Source organism: Neoarius graeffei, chromosome 2, assembly GCF_027579695.1.
Source record: "Neoarius graeffei isolate fNeoGra1 chromosome 2, fNeoGra1.pri, whole genome shotgun sequence".
NCBI classification, from domain to species: Eukaryota; Metazoa; Chordata; class Actinopteri; order Siluriformes; family Ariidae; genus Neoarius; species Neoarius graeffei.
In genome coordinates this window covers 26,159,600-26,175,029 of record NC_083570.1, presented here as the reverse complement: position 1 = coordinate 26,175,029, position 15,430 = coordinate 26,159,600, and positions in this window count along the sequence as shown.

Sequence of the window (15,430 nt, the reverse complement as noted above, 5' to 3'; positions counted from 1 at the left end):
ATTCTGATGTTCTGTGTAATGTTCTGTTTTATTATGATGTGCAATGCTCTTTTGTGGATAATGCTCTTCTGTGAATAAAAAATAGCAACTTTAATATCCGTCTTATTATTATTATTATTATTATTATTGTTATTACTACACTACACACTGCATAATGGGTGGGGGTGGGGGGGGGTCGATGTCAGGGGGTCCCAAAAATATTCTGAAGTCCAAAAGGGGGTCCCCAGCCAAAAAGTTTGGGAACCACTGAGTTAACCTAACCTGCATGTCTTTGGACTGTGGGGGAAACCAGATCACCCGGAGGAAACCCACATGGACACGGGGAGAACATGCAAACTCCGCACAGAAAGGCCCTCGCCGGCCACAGGGCTCGAACCCAGACCTTCTTGTTGTGAGGCGACAGCGCTAAGCAAAGATAACCTGATGGAGAGTATAAAATATGAGTCGTAGCTAAACTCTTTGACTTGATGTGTATTTGATTTACTCTTGCACTTTTGCTAGTATTATACTATGTCCGCTTGCAGTGTGACCAGAGCTCAACATTAACTTTTAAACCCATTTGCCCAGGGCTCAACATTAACTTTTAAACTCACTTTTTTTTGTTATATCATCCAGCTCTAGGTTTAAAAAAAAAAGTGTGCTGCATCATGACAGACAGGATAATGTTTGAGTTTAAAATTATTGTTTAGTGTGTTGTTGTGACACTACCCCAGACATTACCCCAGGTTGTGGGTGTTTTATACAGACCTGGTAACCTGTAACTGAATCAGATGCCGGTCTGTCATGACGCGGCACGTTTTTTTTTGTTTGTTTGGTTTTTTTAAACCTAGAGGTGGATGATATATAAATATTTTGCACAGGACTGTGTTCCTCTGATAACAGAAACAAAGCTCCAGGTCTCTCTGCTCTTAATCTGTTCTGTTCTTTCAGGATTATATTACGCATGTTGCTCCTTGTTGAATGTTTTTTTATGCCCAAGTTGTTTGAAACCAGTCTGGGTTTTCTGTGTTGAATAAGGAAGCTGCTTCACCTTTAAGAAAATCAAACACTTTCATCAAGGAGCTAACTCGAATGCGTGCAGAAAAAAATAAAACAAGATTCTTGAGCAAACTCTTCCATACTCACTTCCAACTTTCTGTTTTCGTAAAATACATTTTAAATGCAATTGTGAATTTCTCTGGAATTTTCAGGCTGAGCTCCTCTCTTCATATTCTTTAACCACTCATTTCCTCATTGTTCTTGAAGCATTTGCTTCTATTAGTTAGCATTTTTCTTGATAGCGGGGAGATGGTAATACCATTTATGTATTTCTCTGTTTGAACAAGCAAAAACCATAAAAATTAACCATATTGAAGACAGATTAAGCCTTGTTTGCATGAAAGACTGTGTCTGTCTGACCCCAGCTGTAATTATCATGTGATGCGTGAAGTCATGCACAAGGGGTCTATAAATAGTACGCGTACCATACTACAACAGCGGGGGTATATAAAAACTTGCAAAGCAGTAAATGAAACCAAGAAAACAGCCAAGACATAATGGCAGATACGTAGTGAGGGACGCTTTTAGGAACTGAAATAAAAGATCAAAAAGCCTCATTTTTGTGGTGCTAGTTTGTAATATATGCTCATTCCAACTCGCCCGGCCAGGCATGTCGGGGACATACATGGGCGCTGCCGGGGGGGAAAGCTTAGAACAATTCTAGGGGCCCAGCACTGCCATGGGGCCCTTTAAGGGGCTGATAATATGCTTTTAATGATTTTAATAAGACTTTTGAAATAACAATGCAATATTCCATCTGGTAAAATGAGCTAATTGAACAAGGTTGTCTATTTCTTGAGTTCTTCAACATAGTCATTTAACCCTCCCCCTTTTGCGAAATGGTACGGTCCAGTTCTGGTAGAAGCGCAATGCGTTAAATCTGTGTGCTGATCAGTGCAACGCTACTTGCTGCTGTGTCGTGGTGCAGCAGCCAGCAGTGGAGTGCGTACAGTCTATCATCGCTAAATATGAAGAGTGGCTGTCAAAAACGTAAAGAAAGGCAGCTGAAAGCTGAGAGGGACCGGAGAGGCAGGCAACTGGTCACTCAGTTTTTCCCAAAGAAAGGTAGCTATCGCTCACATGTGTGTTCAAATTATTAGCAAATGGTAAATGAACAGTATGAACGTGGTTGGATTAGCCTATCAAGAGAACACTTTTGCAGTTTGTACAGTGACATTTTTTCCATTTTAATAACTGAACTGACTTGTGTGATAAACAAGATGAAATATTACGTTATGCTGGTGCTAATAGTGCTAATAACCAGTTTCATAACTAATGGGGTGCCCTAAATATGCACAGATTCAGCCTCAGGGGGACCTCCGCCCTACCAAACCACTGAACCCCCCTTTGGAGAAGGAGGTAAGCAGCAATACAACCCATAAATGCTTTAGGATTGAAGTTTTTAATGAGCAGGTGCCATATACAGTTTGCTAAATTAGTGTTGCTAATAATGGACACCAGTCAAACTCAAGGTCCATGGGCTATCAAAAGTCAAATAATGACAATAGTGCAATTGTGACGAGGGTGGGCAAAGTTGGGGGGCCCAAAATTTCTGGCGGCGCCCCTGGGGACATATCACACTTACCCGAATGCATGTTTTACTTGTCCTGGACAATTGGGCAGTCCTTAATGTCGAGCCCTGGTGACTGCCCTTTTAATGCACTGCCAGTGCTAAAAACAATATGAAGTATGTTTAAGAGGATTTCTAGATATCTACACTTAAAACTGTGACTTTGAAGATAAGAATCTAAGATGTTGATGTTGTGGTGTTATTCAGTTCATGATTTAAAGAGAAACACACCGTTAGTGTTAAATAATCATAATTCATGGTTAAAAACTTTTAATAATTCATCATTGATGTAAAAAGGGGATAACACATTTCATAGGAGAAATGCTGTACAGTTAAAAATAATAATTCATTCATTTAATTACTAGAGCAGCGGCCACAATTATCAACAGTCCACAATTTTTTGACACTTTTTCAGATTTACCAATAAAAAACAATTTTACAAAGATGAGTTTCAGTTACAACAGTTATTATTGGTTAATTAATCAACTGGAAGACCTGCCTCGCCCTTTGATCTTGTCCTCTGAGATGGACATTACCTGAGATGGATTTTTTTCGCAAGCTCAGCAAGATGAGAAATACCCAGACATTATCATCGCAGGTACTGTAAACATGGTGGAAAGATCATGGACATGTTTTTACTTATCAAATTCACAGATATTTCATGATCTCCTTGTCAAAACCTACTTTGTTTCTTATACTCTTTCATTTGCCAGTTGCCATTTTGTATCTAAACATGCATTTGAGAAGTCATGTGAGGTGTCGATAATAGTGATCACTTTCACCAGTGTCCACCATTATCGACACCCTGTGGAATTAAGTGGCATTTACAACTGTTATGGATTGATCTTTATGTAACATTTATTGAAGTAGATGAAGTACGTTTAAAAAATAAGTGCTGTGATGTAGGATTTTTTATTCATAACAGAATGGAATGTTTATAGAGTATTTGGAATCCTATTGCAAGAATAGAATTAGACCAGAATTAAATTCCTAGCATATAAAAAATGACATGTTTGAAATATTCAGATTTTTCTATTCCATTCAGAAAATGTTTTTTTTACAGTTTGTTGTAAATATCTACCACATATTACAATATCAGTAGACATTTTATATTTTTAGATGTGCAATTAAAATCTCAATTAAAAAAAAAAATCACTTGTTTGAAAATACAAGTGAAGCTTCACTAATCTGAATCTAATTGCAACAAATTAGAGCATTGTTTGAATTATTGGTAAACTACAAAACTAGAAATTAATACAAACAGCAATGAATGACTAACAAAATATGATCTACAAAAATACTTAAAGTGGGTAAAAAGTGGAACAAAAAGATTTTCTGACACAGGATAAACATTATCAGTTCATTTCTTTTACAAACATTAGAATTACTTCCTCATTTAATTACCTAAGTGTCGACATTGATATATTTATTTAAAAGATATTTTGTACTAAATATAAGTCTGTTAAACAAATTTTTAATAAAAACTGTTTTGTTAACTTAATACCACATACCGGGTTTTTTTTTTTTATAATCATCTGGGTGTCAATAACTGCAGACAAAGGTGTCAATACTTGTGGAGCAGTGTCACGTGATCTGATATGCTAAGTAATCGGGAATCAACTCGTTTTTTTCCAGTGGAAGTTTGAGTAATTATTCATGCACAATTTACATATTGAAAGTCTTTTCTACTTTTGCAATGGCCAAAAGATCATTAAGGTGTCGATAATTGTAGCCGCCCCTCTATTGTGTTACAGCATTTTTTAAGAATTTTGATGTGATCTTCATTATGGCCATAAAAGAGTGGGATTTCACGAGTCAATACAGTAATAGCCTTCTTTTTATATAGGCTAGGTTTTTGAGATTCCCTGGAAATAGGTTTTGGATTCTCCTTGACGAAGGGGATGGCGATCCAGAACTGAACCAGATTCCTTACCCCAAGGAGTTGGGTGAGGTCACCTTTCACCTGAAAAGGAGACCCCCATTTTTTCATTCATCATTTGGATACAGCAGCATGGTAGGACTGTTAAAGCCCCACAATGACATACTATTTGACCACTTCTCTTTTGACATGCCCAAGAACACACTGGACTGAAACTGACTTGAGACTACCCTATCTGACTAAAACTAGCTGAACTGACTACAACAAAGGGACAAAGTTGAACTGAAATGAATGGACCAAAGGAAACCTGAACTCGATTACACACAGAGACATTTTCTTCCATTGCAAGTGAATTGTGTTAAGTAACCAGTTTTTTTTTTTTTTTTTTGTCCAAACTGAGAAACACTGTTAAAGCATTTATTGTGGTATTGAATGTATTAAGTATGGTATCCATATATGTGAGTTAACACTAGAATGACGGCTTAATGAGAGAACTCTTATTTGTTTTTTTTTTGTTTGTTTTTTCCTGTGGCTTCAGTACCTTATTGTGTCCATCGTTCTCTCTTTTAACCCCTCCTACGAACTTAGACACTGGCCCGATACATTTGAGTATTCTGTGAACCTTTGGTGAGTTTTATGCACACGCACACATACTGTACACGTACGCGCACACACACACACACACACACACACACACACACACACACACTGGCCTCCATGATAATTGGCACCCCTTGTAAAGATTAGTAAAATGGGTGAGAAAAAAATTCACCTTTTGATGAAGTCTCACACTGAAAAAATGAGAAGGATCCAATCTTTAAGTGAAATAGATTTATTCACAGAAAAACAAATCCCTCATCAAGAAATAATTATTTTCAACAAAAGCACACACCCATATTATTGTCACCCCTTGAAATTATAGTGAACACAATGTAACTGAAGCATGTTTGGCATTTAAATTGTACATTTTTGAGTTGATGGAAGAGTGTAGGAACTTTCAAGCCGTAATCCATGACTTGATTAACTGGGGAACAAATATGAGATGACAGAAGCCATATTTCCTTGGTCATCCATCAGCATGGGAAAGATAAGACACACAATCCAAATGAGGGGAGAAGTGTGTTGACCTTCATAAGTCAGGGAATGGTTATAAAATAAATAGCTACTTGCCTGAAAATGTCAATTTCTACTATTGGGGCAATAATAAAGTGGACACCAACCAGAACTGTTACAAACTTGCCTGGAAGAGGAACCAAGTTTATTTTGCCCCCGTGTACAGTGAGGAGGATGGTAAGAGAGGGGAAAAAGTCCCCAAGGACCACTGTTGGTGAAGGACAAGAAAAAGTAAAGCTTGGGATTTCCAAGTCTCCAAAACCACCATCAGACGCCACCTCCATGCCAACAGATTATTTGGAAGGTTTGCCAGAAAAAAAAAGCCTTTTTTTTCCAGTTAACCACAAACGTAAGGGCCTGAAGTTTGTGAAACACTACTACAACTTTGGAACCATGTTCTCTGGTCTTATGTAATAAAAAATGGAGCTTTTTGGCAATAAACACTCAAGGTGGGTGTGGCAGCGGGGGCGTGGTCAAGTGCCGGTCTGTGACAGGAGGGCGGAGTCAGGGAAGGTAAGTGGAAGAATCACTTCACCTGAGAGCAATTAACTTGTTTGTGTGTCTTCCCAGTGACCGCACCCTATATGAGGAGGGAGAGTGAGAGCGGAGGGAGCTCATCTCCAGACCAGACGCCGGTTGTGTGTGGGTGTGTGTCTGAGTTGGAAGTTGTTCACTGAAAAGTGTAGCAATAAAAGCCATATACACAAACCTCATCTCTGTCCTGCCGTCCTCTGTGCTCCACCCCTTCGTTAGAACTGTTACAGTGGTGCCGAAACCCGGGACCTGGAGTACAGCAGCCTCTCAGCCCCATGGAGTCCTCCCCGTTCGCTGAACTGATCCACGCCCTCGCCACGGCCCAGCAAAGCCAGCACCAGGCGCTACTCACCCTCCGAAAGGAGCAAGAAGAGCGGTTCGAGGCCCTGGTGTTGGCCCAACAAGAAGATCGCCAGGCGTTCCAGCATCTCCTCACGTCGGTGGGGCCCACCAGCGCTCCTACCGCGGGCCCGTCTCCCCTAACCGTCACCAAGATGGGCCCGCAGGACGACCCCGAGGCGTTCATCACGCTCTTTGAGCAGGTCGCCAAAGCCTCGGGGTGGCCGATGGAGCAGCGCGCGGCGCGCCTCCTCCCTCTGCTCATGGGAGAAGCACAGCTGGCTGCACTACAGCTCCCCGCCGACCGCCGGCTGGCCTAAGCGGACCTCCGCCGGGCCGTCCTCCAGCACGTAGGGCGCACCCCAGAACAGCAGCGCCAGCGCTTCCGTGCGCTGCGCTTGGAGGAAGTCGGCCGGCCGTTCGCGTTTGGCCAGCAGCTCCGGGACGCCTGCTGGCGGTGGCTGAGGGCCAACAACCGCGACGCCGAAGGAATCCTCGACCAGGTGGTGCTGGAACAGTTCGTCGCTCGCTTGCCAGCAGGAACTGCAGAGTGGGTCCGGTGCCACCGCCCGGCGTCGCTGGATCGAGCAGTCGAGCTGGCAGAGGACCATTTGGCGGCTGTCCCAGTGGCAGGACAGCAGATGGCATCTTCTCTTCTCTCTCTCTCTCCCCCTCCTCCTGTGTCCCGTCCTCGCCCCATTCCCCCTCCGCGGAGGTGGGGGCCGGCACCCCCCCAGCCGGCCCGCCGCACCCGCGGTGCCCTCCCGTTTCTCCCTTCTGTGTCTGTCTCTCCCCCACCTCAGGTGAGTGAGCCCCAGATCACCGGTGCAGAGGGAAAGCCCGGGCCGGTTTGCTGGCGCTGCGGGGAGCTGGGCCACCTTCAACAGCAGTGCACGGCAATGGAAGTGGGCGCGGTGGTTCGGATCCCCGACGCGCCAGAGGCCGCCCTCAATCGGGCTGGAGCGTATCGCATACCGGTGAGTATCCAAGGGGCTACATATCAGGCGTTGGTGGATTCTGGTTGTAATCAGACCTCAATTCGCCAAAGCCTGGTTCAAAACGAGGCATTGTGGGGAGCACAAGGGGTGAAGGTGTTATGTGTGCACGGGGATGTTCACAGCTACCCTTTGGTGTCAGTCCACATTATTTTCAGAGGGGAAAAATTTATAGTGAAGGCGGTGGTTAATCCTCGCCTTACCCACTCTCTAATTTTGGGGACTGATTGGCCGGGATTTCGGGGTTTAATGACACGCCTAGTCGAGAGTGGGTCCTGCCATTTGACAGGGGGAGGTCCCGGTGTCGCTTTGGCAGGAGCAGCTGTCACAGAGCTGTCTACGTCATCTCCGCGTCAGAGTGAGGAGCCGCCGGCTCCTCCTCTCTCTATTGGGGAATCCCTCGCAGATTTCCCATTAGAGCAGTCGCGAGACAAGACTCTGCAGCATGCGTTTGACCAAGTGAGAGTAATCGATGGTCAAACGCTCCAGCCGAACGCCACCCCGTCCTTCCCCTACTTCGCGATTATGAAGGATAGATTATACCGAGTGACGCAGGACACTCAAACTAAAGAGCGCGTCACGCAGCTTTTAATTCCGAAGAGCCGCCGGGAATTGGTATTCCAGGCGGCTCACTTTAATCCCATGGCTGGACACTTGGGGCAGGATAAAACACTAGCCCGAATAATGGCCCGATTCTATTGGCCGGGGATTCGCGGCGATGTCCGTAGGTGGTGTACGGCATGCCGCGAATGCCAGTTAGTAAACCCAGCGGCCATTCCAAAAGCACCTTTGCGCCCTCTACCGTTAATCGAGACCCCATTTGAGAGAATTGGGATGGATCTCGTCGGGCCATTATATCGGTCAGCACGAGGGTACCGCTTTATATTAGTTCTGGTGGACTATGCAGCGCGATACCCGGAAGCAGTGCCTCTGCGCAATATCTCAGCACGCAGTATTGCAGAGGCACTCTTCCGCGTCATCTCCCGAGTTGGAATCCCGAAAGAGATTCTGATTGATCAAGGCACTACGTTTATGTCACGAACACTGCACGAACTGTATGGGTTATTGGGGATTAAGCCGATCCGCACCAGCGTGTATCACCCACAAACGGACGGTTTAGTGGAACGATTCAACCACACCCTCAAAAATATTATTAAGAAATTTGTAAGTGAGGACGCACGTAACTGGGATAAGTGGCTCGAACCCTTGCTGTTCTCAGTGCGAGAGGTCCCCCAAGCCTCCACGGGGTTCTCCCTGTTCGAATTATTATATGGGCGTAAGCCGCGCGGCATCCTGGACGTGCTGCGGGAAAATTGGGAGGAGGGACCTTCACAAAGTAAGAACGAAATTCAGTACGTTATGGACCTGCGCGCAAAACTCCACACGCTCACCCACCTAACTCAGGAGAATTTGCGGCAGGCCCAGGAACGGCAAGCCCGCCTGTACAACAAGGGTACGCGCCTTAGAGAGTTCACACCGGGAGATAAGGTACTCGTACTGTTGCCCACGTCGAGCTCCAAATTGATCGCCAAGTGGCAAGGACCCTTTGAGGTCACACGGCGAGTCGGGGACGTCGACTATGAGGTGAGGCGAACGGACAGGGGTGGGGCGCTACAGATTTACCACCTCAATCTGCTTAAACTCTGGAACGAGGAGGTCCCCGTGGCATTGGTGTCGGTGGTTCCGGAGAAGGCGGAGCTGGGGCCGGAGGTTCAAAAGGGAACATTGGCATCACGTACCTCTCCGGTCCCCTGTGGAGACCACCTCTCCCTGACCCAACTCACAGAGGTCGCCCAGTTGCAGGCCGAGTTTTCGGATGTGTTCTCGCCCCTGCCCGGTCGCACTAACCTCATAGAGCACCACATCGAGACGCCCCCGGGGGTGGTAGTGCGTAGCCGCCCTTACAGGCTACCCGAACACAAAAAAAAGGTGGTTCGGGAAGAACTTCAGACCATGCTCGAAATGGGCATCGTCGAGGAGTCCCACAGTGACTGGAGCAGCCCGGTGGTCTTGGTACCCAAGGCTGACGGGTCGGTCCGGTTTTGTGTGGACTATAGGAAAGTCAACGCGGTGTCTAAATTTGATGCGTACCCAATGCCCCGTATTGACGAGCTGCTCGATCGACTAGGCACGGCTCGCTTTTATTCGACACTGGATTTGACGAAGGGATATTGGCAGATCCCCTTGACTCCACTATCCCGAGAAAAAACGGCCTTTTCCACACCGTTTGGGTTACACCAATTCGTCACACTTCCGTTTGGGCTGTTTGGGGCGCCCGCTACGTTTCAGCGGCTGATGGATCGGGTCCTCCGCCCCCACGCCACCTATGCGGCCGCCTATCTGGATGACATCATATATAGTAATGACTGGCCGAGGCACTTGGAACACCTAAGGGCCGTCCTTAGGTCGCTGAGGCGGGCGGGTCTCACAGCCAACCCAAAGAAGTGTGCGATTGGGCAGGTGGAAGTACAGTATCTGGGCTTCCACTTGGGCAACGGGCAGGTGCGTCCCCAAATTAATAAGACCGCAGCGATTGCGGCCTGCCCGAGGCCCAAGACCAAAAAGGGGGTGAGACAGTTCCTGGGGCTGGCTGGCTATTATCATAGGTTTATACCTAATTATTCGGACGTCACCAGCCCGCTGACTGACCTCACTAAAAAGGGAGCGCCAGATCCGGTCCAGTGGACGGAGCAGTGTCAGCGGGCTTTCTCTGAGGTAAAGGCTGCACTGTGTGGGGGGCCACTTTTACACTCCCCTGACTTCTCTCTCCCTTTTATGTTACAGACGGATGCGTCGGACAGAGGGCTGGGGGCCGTTTTGTCCCAGCAGGTGGAGGGGGAGGACCGCCCGGTCCTTTACATCAGTCGGAAGCTGTCAGTGCGTGAGGGGCGCTACAGCACGATTGAGAAGGAGTGCCTGGCGATCAAGTGGGCAGTCCTCGCCCTCCGTTACTACCTGCTGGGGCGCCCTTTCACCCTCTGTTCGGACCACGCGCCCCTCCAGTGGCTCCACCGCATGAAGGATGCCAACGCGCGGATCACCCGTTGGTATCTGGCACTCCAACCCTTCAACTGCAAGGTGGTCCACAGGCCGGGGGCGCAGATGGTCGTGGCGGACTTCCTCTTCCGTCAAGGGGGGGAGTCGGCTGCAGGCCGGACGGGCGCCTGGCCTGAGTCGGGCGGTGGGGGTATGTGGCAGCGGGGGCGTGGTCAAGCGCCGGTCTGTGACAGGAGGGCGGAGTCAGGGAAGGTAAGTGGAAGAATCACTTCACCTGAGAGCAATTAACTTGTGTTTGTGTGTCTTCCCAGTGACCGCGCCCTATATGAGGAGGGAGAGTGAGAGCGGAGGCAGCTCATCTCCAGACCAGACGCTGGTTGTGTGTGGGTGTGTCTGAGTTGGAAGTTGTTCACTGAAAAGTGTAGCAATAAAAGCCATATACACAAACCTCATCTCTGTCCTGCCGTCCTCTGTGCTCCACCCCTTCGTTAGAACTGTTACAGTGGGTTTGGTGTAAAAAGAAGGATGACTATAATAAAAAGAACCATATTCTGCAAAATATGGTGGAAGTACTATGATGTTTTAGGACTGTTTTTCCCTCCAAAGGCCTTGGAAACCTTGGTAGGGTACACTGCATCATGGACTCCATGAAATACCAGGACATTTTAAATCAGAATCTGGCCGCCTCTGTGATAAGTTTTGATCTGTCTGTACCAAACAAGGTCGAATTGATAAAGTATCAGAATGCCGCCTCAGAGATTCTGTCTCATGGATATCCAGGAGCAAACAGTCACTGACAAAGACACAGCTGTTCAGAGATATTTCTCAGTTTATTGTTGGACTAACATGAGTATATATTTACATTCAAGAGTGTGTTGCAGCTGTGTGATTGGATGATGATGTGATTGACAAAGCTAAGTTATCTATGTATGACAGGGAACTGATGAATGGTTGATGAATCATTACATCATGTTTAGACTGCACTACTTTATGAAAGAAGAAAGACATTATGTACCATTGCATCACCCATCAGTATCATAATCTTAAGAAAAGAAGAAAGACATTACTGGTCAACCTTCATTAAGCAGAGAGCAGAATGTACAAGTGAAGATAAATCTCAAGGATTTAACTAACCAAAACAAGTAGCAGTCAGAACAGCCTGCCTGTTCCAGTTTCAAGCATGCCAATCAAATATCTCTATCATTCTGCCAGGAAACAAAAACTGGGTCATCATTGGATCTTCCGGTAGGACAATGAGCCGAACCATATGCCCAACACAAAAATAGTTACCGGTAGCTGACCACAGAATCAAGATTCTGCCATGGCCATCTGCGATGGCTGCTTCGAAGAATCTAAAATATGAAACATATTTTGTTTAACACTTTTTTGTTTACCACATAATTCCATATATGTTCCATGTGTTATTTCATAGTTCTGATGTCTTCAGTATTGTTCTGTAATGTAGAAAATAGTTAAAATGCAGAAAAAAACATGAATGAGTAGGTGTGTTCAAACTTTTGACTAGTACTATGTATTACCATCTTCTATCAAGGTTGGCATCCACTGCTTTTGTATAAGATGTCAGAAATGTCAGTTTGTGATTGTGATGAATGTAAACAATGGGTTTCTGTAGAAGCATCTGTTTTACAAAATTCTGCATGATGTATAACAAATTATCAGTATGGTCTGATCTCAGTTTTTGTTTATAGTTGCTGCTATGTGCAAAAAATATATCTCCTCTTGTGACACTAGCCAGTCATAAGAATCAGGGAGATCAGGTATGCGGAAGAGGGTGGATGCCTGTTGGGTGAAAATGCAGAACTGGCTGACTGGTGGGAATTGAGAATTGAATGGGGGGGGGAATTAGTGGTCTCAGTATTTACTTTGCATATTTCTCTTCTTGCTGAATGTTTTTGCCCACTCTTTGAAAAGGCCCACTATACACCTTAGTATGCTTCATTTGAGAAACAGGAAAAATCAATAATATCCAATGAAATCATTACTGTTAGGACTGGGGACTGTCCTGGCCTCTAGAGGCCACTATTATTGCTTTATCTTGTCATGTTTGTTTTGGCCTCTAGAGGCCGCCACTGCTTTTGTGTTCTGTGTTTTGTGTTTGTCTTGATTGCCTGTTTCCTGCCCCGCCCTGTTCCTTTATTAGTTTGAGTATTTATACCCCCTCAGTTCAGTCCCTTGTCACGGAGTCTTTATGCTGCTCTTGGCTAAGTTACCTCTGTCCCGTGTACCTTGTTTATCTCCTAGTGTTTTTTGGTATTTTGTTTTTTGGACTTTGCACTTTACATTTTGAATCTTCTGGGCGTTTGCATTTTTTGTCTTTTCTCTTTTTGGACATTGTACCTTTGGATATTTTTATTTTTTCATATCTTCTGAGCTTTTGGATTATTCTTTTTGTTTTTGCTTTGGATTGTACATATTGTAAATAAACTGTTTTTTATACTCTACTTTCGCCTCATGCCTCTGCACTTGAGTCATCCCCCTGGTGGCCTAGTGGGGGTTTGCTGGATTATCACACCAGCTGCCTGGGTTCAAATCCTAGCAAAACACTAACAATTACAATGCTAAACTCCCCATGGAGCAGGATGTCAAAGACATCAGTATCTCCAGTCAAGCAGGTACTTTTCATTTCAATTTAAAGAGCATGTGTCTTTACTGCTGTGTGAAAAAAAAAAAAAAATATATATATATATATAAAAGCCGTTCAGACAGCTTCATGCATCCATCACTGACAAAGGAGCAACTACTCCTGTAAATAATAATGCATAAAGCAAGCAACCATGATATTGGTTATGGATTATTCTGTGTCAGTGTGTTGTGAAGTGGGGTGGGGGGGGGGATGCTTAGGCAATGCTGAAGCTGATTATGAGCGTTTCAGTAAAGCTAATGTGAAATGAAAGAAAGAAAAAGAAAGATGCAAATACAAAAGGCGTGCATATATCTGGGTGTAGGAGTGTTTTTGTGTACATTTGCACCACAGGGCTGTTGAGTTTTCAAATCTTATTGGTTACAAGGTGTTGATTAGTTTTCTATTATAACAGGTCTGGCAATACCATAGACTATAAGGTTCTATATTACTGTCAAATCACAATTAAAAAAAAATTTGTTAGATAATATGCATTACAAGATACTGTATATACAGTAATGTAAAACATTTCATCATTGATCTGGAGGAGCTTTCTGTTTGGAGATATTTAACAATTATGGAAGGAGTCTCCAGTGTCAGGGCTTTGTAACACTCTGTTTTCCACCACAAGATAAAAAAGGATTGAGGACACTGAGGTGTCTCTGTAACATGACAAGCTTTTTTTTTTTTCGTTTATAACTGCTACACTACAATACAGCAACATCAAATATTACTATAAATGGATGAAACACGTGATGTTCAATGCTGTGTTTTGTAATAAATTTCATCTCATTATCTCTAGCCACTTTATCTTGTTCTACAGGGTCACAGGCAAGCTGGAGCCTATCCCAGCTGACTACGGGCGAAAGGCGGGGTAAACCCTGGACAAGTCGCCAGGTCATCACAGGGCTGACACATAGACACAGACAACCATTCACATTCACACCTACGGTCAATTTAGAGTCACCAGTTAACCTAACCTGCATGTCTTTGGACTGTGGGGGAAACCGGAGCACCCGGAGGAAACCCACGCGGACACGGGGAGAACATGCAAACTCCACACAGAAAGGCCCTCGCCGGCCACGGGGCTCGAACCTGGACCTTCTTGCTGTGAGGAGAGAGCACTAACCACTACACCACCGTGCCGCCCTTGTAATAAATATAAACGGTAATTATTCATACTTGCCAACTTTTCAAAATTCTCATGGGGAGAAAAGTGCGTGAGCGATATTTTCAATTGGACGAGGGTGTGATGCGTGGTTGAAACGATAAAAACAGTGGATCCCAATTAATTGCAAACCATTTGAAATTTATACGATTAAAGAGTTTTTGAATTGTTGATATTGTTCTATCAATTACTATAGGTTATGGGATTCATGTATCAGGCATGAGAGAGCTCAGAGTGAAAAATCTGAAATAATACTCTTGTCTTGAATTTTAATATAACAAAGGGAAGTCTTAAATCAGATTTTTAGCTGAAAAATCTCATGCCTGAATTTTGTATACATACAGAGACCCACAGAAAATAACACAAGTGATGCTTTAGAAGAATGTTTATAATTTCTTAAAATAGTCACAGTGAATGAAAGTATTATTGGATTGCATCAAATGTGTTTTCCTTCTGTAAGCTCATGTAAAAATACAGAGAACTATAATATCTCATAATCTGTAGCCGCTTTATCCTGTTCTACAGGGTCACAGGCAAGCTGGAGCCTATCCCAGCTGACTACGGGCGAAAGGTGGGGTACACCCTGGACAAGTCGCCAGGTCATCACAGGGCTGACACATAGAAACAGACAACCATTCACACTCTCATTCACACCTACGGTCAATTTAGAGTCACCAGTTAACCTAACCTGCATGTCTTTGGACTGTGGGGGAAACCGGAGCACCCGGAGGAAACCCACACAGACACGGGGATAACATGCAAACTCCGCACAGAAAGGCCCTCGCTGGCCACGGAGCTCGAACCCGGACCTTCTTGCTGTGAGGCGACAGCGCTAACCACTACACCACCGTGCCGCCCGCTATATCATATATAAATAAAATTTTAATAAGATTTGACCGAAATAGTAACAACTCAATTAAATAAATACTGCACTGTCTTACTAAAATGCATCTCTTTCACTAAACACTTTCCAACAGAATTTTTAAAAATCACTAGAAATACTATCAAAATCCTATCAGAATGCATCAAAGGAATTTGCAAACTTTGACTGAACATTTTCAAACAAAATTTAAAAATGGCACTATAAATACTACCATACTATCAAAATATACTCCACAAAGAAATTCATTCGAATGCAAAATTTTAGTACTACCAA